Here is an 8,130-nt window from a genome sequence, read left to right as displayed (position 1 = left end):
CTTGCCCTTACATTCAGAGCAAAATACAAACTCCTCACCTGGAAGGCCCCATATCACCTGGCTCCTGGCTCACTGGCCTGCAGCCCCACTCTCCATCCCCTCCCCTTAATTCACAGAACTCCAACCACAAGGGCTCCTCTGGGTTCTGAAACCCTCCCACTTCTTTCCTATCTCAGACATTGTCCTGCTGGTCTCTCTGCCAAGAATATTCTTCTGCTTGTTTAAGGGGCTGGTTCCTTCTTACTATCTAGGCTTCCATTTATCTAGCACTTCTCAAAGAGGCTTTCTCTGTCCACCTAATCTCAACTATCTCCCTTTTAATCTCCTCCACAATACTTAGAACAGTGTTTAATTATATACTTGTTCACCTATTTACTTATTTTGTGTTTCCCTTCCCCCCAGACTGTGAGCTCTTCTGCTATCTGCAGACTTCATGGTGCATAATAGGTGTTCAATAAATATTTATTGAATAAATAAACAAATGTCTTCCTTGTTTATATAGTCAGGGGTTGGGTAAGCTTCTACTTCTTTCTGCTACTCAGTTATTACTCTCTAACCACGTTTTAAATCCACAGTTACCGTATATCAAATGCTTCTATTTCTGTCTAAATCACAAGCTCCCCTCAAACTTCACTCAGAAGCCTGACTTAGCTACCATAAATCTCTTCTTAGCATCTGTCCACATATACACAATATATATAAGGTTATTTTCAAATAGTGAAACACATATTGAATGTTACAGAAAAAGCTAATATTATGCATAATTTATAAGAAAACTTTTCCCTAAGGGTGGTAACAACATCATATTTTCTTTATATACTGTCTCTTTATTAAAAAAAAAAACTACTGGTCTCATTAAGAAAATAATATATTCTTGTTGTAAACATAAGTAAACAATATGGGAATGGGTATCACAGAAATGTAAAAAATGTAAAAGATCTCCATAATTCCCAGTTTCAGAGATCACAGTCATATGGTTATAATATGATGATGTATATCCATCTTTCTAGACTTTTTTTTTTTCCTGTGCAGATCCTTTTCTGGCACAGGCTGAGGTTTTGCTGCTTTATTTTGTTTTTACTACTAAAGGAACCAGTTACACAAACCACACTGTGACTCACTTAATAATACACCTTGGACATGTTTATATGCTAAAACATACTGCTCTTCCTGACTCTTAAATAATTGCCTAATATTTCATTGCATTTACTGTCTCTTGATGGTTCCCTTCCCTTTACACCTGCTTAGTGAAGTGGGGAGGACAGGGTCTTGAATTGTGTCTGTTTTCAATTTTTAGGACCTTTGGCCCTCCTGGACACGAGGACCAAAGTCACCGCTCAGGGAGTCATTTCTCTACTGTGACTTCCGTTCTGTCCGAAAAGGTACCTTAGAGCAAATATAAGTTCCATGAGGTCCAGATTGGTGGTGAGAATTAATGAACTGAATAATCAGCTGTAAGAAGTGTAAAAAATGTATGTGGGTGAATTTGTGTTGCTGACTGTAATCAGAATTCAGGCACCACCGCCACCATGGTGAGAATGCCCAGAAGAAAATTATACCTCCAACGTCTTGCTTTTTGTAACTGTACCTCTAGCACAGAGCCCTGCAGTAGCTGAACTTTATTCCAGTTATGCTTGCCATGAATGCCAGAGATATGTACTGTCAGACCTGTTTTTAAGTGGGGAAAAAAAAATTTTTTTTTTGCCAACTTGTGATAGGGACTTGACAAGGCGCTAATTACTAGGCTTACGTTTCAGGAAGCAACCTATTTTGTGTTATTGGTGCCAATTAATACAAAGATGGTGCATGGTGAATATACCATTTCCAACTGGCACTGATTTGATGTCACATAATCTCATTACTGCATCAAGCTGGTGCATGTAATGCATCTATGTTTTTGCACATTAATTTGGAAAATGAAGGTATTTCTCCCTGCCCCTAGCCCCTCTCCGTTGTCCTTAGTAGTCACAGTAGCTGAGATATTTTGAAAAGTTCTTTGAAGACCATCTTTGTAGCAGGCTTCCACATAAGCTCACAGGGAATTCAAATTCTGCACTACTTTATAACTCTAAGGCAGGCCTCTCGGCCATATGCTGTTGTAATAGCAAGGGCCACAGTACGGCCTGAACAACACAAAGATACTGGGCTGAACTGAGGGCCTTGACAGTCTATAAGGATGGTTGTTGCCATGAGACCACTGAAGAAGAGCAGTGTTCCCAAGGGCCAGTCTTACAGTTAGGTCAATGAGTGGTCTGGACGTTGGAAAGGAATTCTCTTCCTCAACCCCAGTTGGACTGATATCCAGAAGCCCCACCATTTGTGACTGACTCCCTAAACCAGACCCCCTATAGGCCTCTTCCCCCAGTCGACCTGATATCTGAATTTTTTCTAATGTATGGATTTCTACTCTTTGAGATTGTGTTCCAGACCATCACAGTTTATCCTATATTAAGCTTAAAAAAGCATAAATACACACGAGAGTCAATATAATTTCATGGTTTAACAATACGCCTTGAAATCAGAAAGCCTACCTTTGAAGGCCCACTTAGCTACTCACTAGCTGTGTAACCTGTGTATCCTCTCTGTGTCTTTATTTCTTCCTCTCAAAAGTGGAGCTCATGGCATTCCTATTTCATTGGGTTGTCAGAAGGATTGAATACTGTCTTATCAATTGTGCCTAGAAGTAGTAAGCAATCACAAAGGTTAACCATTACTGTAATAAATACCTTTACAGTAGACAGCCTATTATGCATCATCTGGCAGAGGAAATTACATTTTTGCATATGTAAATATTGTTTACCATACAAAAACATTTTTTAAATGTTCTGTGGGAAAATCATGTTTTGGCTAATGTTTTGGCTATTTAAAATATTCTGCCAGAGGGACTTCCCTCACGGTGCAGTGGTTAAGAATCCACCTGCCAATGCAGGGGACCCAGGTTTGATCCCTGGTCTGGCAGGATCCCACATGCCACGGAGCAACTAAGCCTGTGTGCCACACTACTGAGCCTGCACTCTAGAGCCCGCGAGCCACAACTTCTGAAGCCTGCGTGCCACAACTACTGAAGCCCGTGCGCCTAGAGCCCGTGCTCTGCAACAAGAGAAGCCACCACAGTGAGAAGCCCGTGCACCGCAACAATGAACACCTAGTGCAGCGCCCCCCCCAAAATATTATATATATATATATTCTGCCAGGAAAAAAAAGCCCAAAGTTTGAAAAAATGCTAAGTCTGACTTACAGGAACTGCTACTTTAAGCAGAATATGAGAAAGAGTAAAGCTGTTTAAAAATGAAAAAAAGTTTTAGAAGGTCAGGGGGGCTAACAACAAGGATGAATGTGAAAAAATACATAGTCAATGAAATATAAGCATGCACATGGCGTACTTTCTTTCCCGGAAGAAGAAAGGCCCATAAATCAGTGGTGGAAGTAGGAGGTTAACTGTGGAAGGAGCGCTAGGTGCCAGCGCTCTTCTCTGTAAGACTGAATCAGGAACTGCTCTTACTAACTAGTAGGTGGGTTACTCAGCAGATGAGGCTGCTGATTTGGATGTTTAGAAATCACTTCCTATATGCCAGCCACTAAGCCAACACCTCGGTCCATTCATTTTCACAGCATCCCTTTGAGGCAAGCAACTGTGATTATTACCCTCTTTTCAGGATATGGAAAGGATATGGAAAGTGCCCACACTACTGGTCTCTTACTTTCCATGCTCACAATCCTGATGTAGGCATTGGGGAAAGCCTAGCTCTGGAAACTTCTACTCCAGAAGATTCTAACTAAAGCAGGACTTTCCTCCCCATGAGAAAGGGATTACCTCCATCATTCCTGCAGTGGTGTGTGTGTGTGTGTGTGTGAGAGAGAGAGAGAGAGAGAGAGAGAATGACTTTTACAAATTAAACAAAATACTGGCTCTGAAAACTAGAAACAATTTTGTAGCAATTGTAAACTCATTCATTTAAGAAATATGTATAGAGTGCCTATTAGGTAGCACCAAGGGGATACAGTGGGGAGGGCAATAGATTTGCTGCTCCTTGCCCTCGTGTAGTTTAAAGTCTAACAGAGAACACCAAACAACAACAAGACAAAAGGGATGAAACAAACCAGGACAGGAGAAGTTCAGGGCTCAGGGGGCATGTAGCATCCTGATGCATCCCACAGTACTCTGAGCATTGTCAGATTCCATGCTAGCACATCTGTAACAACTGTCTATGTTGAACGTGGACTTTCGGAAAACGGAGAAATTGTATTTGCACACGTTGTATTGCTTTATAACTTGGCTTCAGTTGAAGAGTGGTTTGAATCTGAGCACTTCTGAATCATTTGTAGTTATGATGTTGAACCCAGGTCTGAAGGTCGCATTCCACGGATACTAGAGGGGGCAGAATAAGGATCTGAGGCCCTAAGTGTTTCAACTGATTATTAGTGGGATTCATTTGGGGCTCCAAAGCCTAGGCAATAGCTAAAATATGATCTTCTGGAATGATAAGTAGGAAAAGGAGCACTTGGTATGTAAACACCTTTGTAGAACTGCCATAAGCTAGTCATGAGCTATCTAGAGCCATCATAAAGACCAGACTATGATATTCCACACAGGCTCAATAGGAGTTATTTAGAACTTTAGATTTAGCATTCAAATTAAAGAAAGGATGTTCTTACAGATCATACTCATAAGACCAGGTATAAAGGCTGAACGGTCAAGAACAATTAGGTGACCGTCTTTCTGTCACTAGGCTGCTCTAATTCACAGAGATGGCAAGCTTTGCAGGTAAACTGACTCCTGGTCAAATCCCAGCTCAGCACATTCTAGCTCTGTAGTGTTGGGTCGGTCACTTAACTTTGCTGAGTCTAATTTTCATCATATGTAAAATGGAGAGAGTAGAACCCAGACAGCAGGACTGCTATGAGGAGTAAATAATTAGCACAAAGTAGGAACTCAATGCAAAGAATCTCATGTTATTATTACAAATGATATAAACTACTTTCTCTATGTTATGCTACTCTTGGAGTCAGTATTTGGAAGGCTTTAAAAAATATACTAAGATCATTTCCCCTGTGGCAAGTAAAAGATGACACAGTTTCTCCCCACCTCCACTCTGCAAACATGAAACTGGATCAAAGAGGGTGTTGCTCAGGGCTGCAGAGTTTGACCATCACCAGCTTGGTGCTTCATTTACCAGAATCCTATGCTACCCAGTACCATGGACTTAACCTATTCCTGAAACCACTTACTACTGACCACTTGGGAAACAATTCATTTTAATTCTGCCTCCTGGTGTCTCCCTATCATTTGGGTGTGGGTTTTCCCTTTCTGTGGAAATTTGCTTCAAATCTCCTTCCTGTTCTTTTTACTGGTGTTCTGCAAAGTCATTTGTGATGTCAACTTTTGCATTTCTGTTCACCAGACTATCTCTCCCTAGTGACTAATCTCCATCATCACTCCTCTGGGATTCAGTTTTCATGAAGCAGCAGCCAAAGAAGCTTCCCATTTAACCTACAATAACATTCAATTCCAGTAAAGCCTGGGAGAAGAAAATGGGCTAACATCTGTCTTTCCATTAACTCCAGGTGATCTCAGTAAGCTGTTCTTCCTTCAGAGCAAACTTCTGTGAGGGGCCAGCTATTACAGAATCCAGTCTCCCCTCCTGCACTCAGGTAATTTTATATTCTTATTTGTAGAACCAACTTCCAAACTGTATGTACATATATTTTTCTTTCATAATTTACATTTTATTGGTTGTTTTGAGGCTCAATTCACATACATTTTAATTTGTACACAATTTTAATGGATGTACGAAAAACCTAAAAAGTCATGTAGCTGTGATTCTTTCCTAAACAGTTACTCCAGTCAGTTTCCGGCCTAAAATTTGGTGGCAAATATTCCTTAAAAGGATATCAAGTATAAATTTATTTATCACTTATTAATTTGTATTATTTATTTATATATCACATATATTTCTATACATTAATACAATTACATATTATAAATATGATAAAGAAGTCATTTAGCACAATTGAAACAAAATAGAAGGTTTATATTTATTCATTCATTCAATAAACATTTCTTGAGCTCCTACTATGTGCCAGACCTGTACTAGATGCTGAGGGAAACATCATGAAATATGAATGAAATAGATTAAGAGGATTATCATGAAATACTCAACCTTAGAGAAAGGAGTAAGAGAGCCAAAAACAAATCATACATAGCAAAGACAGTTGAGACAATTCTCTTGATGATTTTAGCCACCCTCACCCAAACCAACCCCCCAAAACCTAGCAACATTTCTCATTTATTCATTATATATGATAATTATGAACTTGGACTAAACTGCTGAAAACAGAGTTTGAATCTCAAACAGAGTTTGAATCTCAAACAGAGTTTGTCTCTCACTAGTTGGGGGACCCTTATCAAATTATTTTACCTCTTTAAACCTTAATATCCTTATCTGTAAAATGAAATTACTAATACTGCCTGCCTCATAGGGCTGCTGTAAGAATTAAATGCTGTATTAAATGCACAAGGTGTAGCACATGGTATGTACTCAAAGTTGATTATTGTCATTATTCAGATTTTGACCTGAATTATTTGGTTAGCTAGCTCAATCTACCTATTAATTTCTTATAATTTCAAACATCTTACTAAGATTTTTTTTGAGACTTGTTTATAGATGTAAATTCAGAGGTAAGCTAATAACACTTAAGAAAGGATGAACAGACTCACTGAGGATGAGAAGCTTAGAAATCCAGGCTCTTGGTCACCTCAGGAGGTTGCAAGAGATACTGTGTATTTTCCATCCCTATTAGCTGTGGAAATGATTGGTTGTATTAGGAGCAATTTTAAAGAACCGTAAACAAAGTTCATCCTTTAACACCAAGTCCTAGAAAGAAAACTAGGGAGAAAGAGTACACAAAGGAAACTTCTATCCTTACATGTAATCATTTCTATACTGTTAGATTCTCTATCAGGGGAGATTTAAATTGAAAAAGAGGAAAATTGTTTAATGGGAAATACTGAACACGTGCTACATTTCTGAGTAATTTTATAGTGGATGTCCTAGAATATTTTCCATAGGCATCACCTAATAGTTTGATTTCTTGATATTTTTCTGTTCCTTGCTAAACTCAGCAAACCTCAGACACTGTGATTGTGAGGAATTTTTATTACCTAATGGAAAGAAAGATTGTGTATTAGCAGAAATGTCTTTTAGTCAATTACTTTGAAGGTTTAAAAAAAAGCTTTAAATGTTACCCTTTAAAAATCTGATTGTGCACTTGACAGGTATTTCTGTTTTGCCATCTTTACGTTGTGTATCCATCCTAAATCCCACTCAGACAGATAATGGCAACATTGGTCTATCTCGTTTAACAACTTCTTTAGGAAATTTCAGTCTTGCCAAGTCATTTTTCCCTCTTCCAGGAGAAATACATGCATTAATGTTTCCAGAGTAGTGGACACGTATGGAATATTGCTATTTGGTCCCCGGTGTTGGCAATCTTTGGTATTTTCAACCTGGAGTGCCAGCCTACCAAGCAACAGAAAACTCTTTTTCTGGGACTTCTGGGCAAATACTCATTTTTACAGAAACTGTTTGAAACATCAGGGATTAAACACCTCTCTCCCTCTCTCTTTCCTCCCCCCCATCCCCCCCCATCCCCCCGCAACCACATCCTCCCTCTCTGGCATGAATTCTTCTGACTTCCAAATATGCATCCCAAGGCAGAGGTAGTTACAGCTTGAAGTGTCAGCTTTGAGCTGCTCCAAGCATCTCTCTGGCAAAAAGCAAGCGGAAGTGATTGAGAAATCCCTCCAGGCACTGGTGCTTCCCCTCGAGTCCACGACAGTCCCCTTGCACTCCTCCCCCCACCCCACCCCCGCCCCATGCCCATATCTCTAAACCCGGAGGCAGTCGGGGGCGCCTAAGTCCCCGCCTCCTCTCGCTGCCCAGATCGGTTCTTAACCTTTTTTGGGCCCGAGACGTACAGAAAGCTATGGACCTTCTCGCGATGGGGACGGAGGTTGGGAAAAGCACAGCTTTAAAGCTTTGAGAAACTTTCAGGAGACCATGGATTTGAAACACACCGCGAACTGCAAAATAAGAACCCCGACTCTAAACCTCTTGACTTGAGGCGATT

The sequence above is a fragment of the Mesoplodon densirostris genome, chromosome 10 (genome assembly GCF_025265405.1).
Source record: "Mesoplodon densirostris isolate mMesDen1 chromosome 10, mMesDen1 primary haplotype, whole genome shotgun sequence".
NCBI classification, from domain to species: domain Eukaryota; kingdom Metazoa; phylum Chordata; class Mammalia; order Artiodactyla; family Ziphiidae; genus Mesoplodon; species Mesoplodon densirostris.
This window is presented reverse-complemented; position numbering follows the sequence as displayed.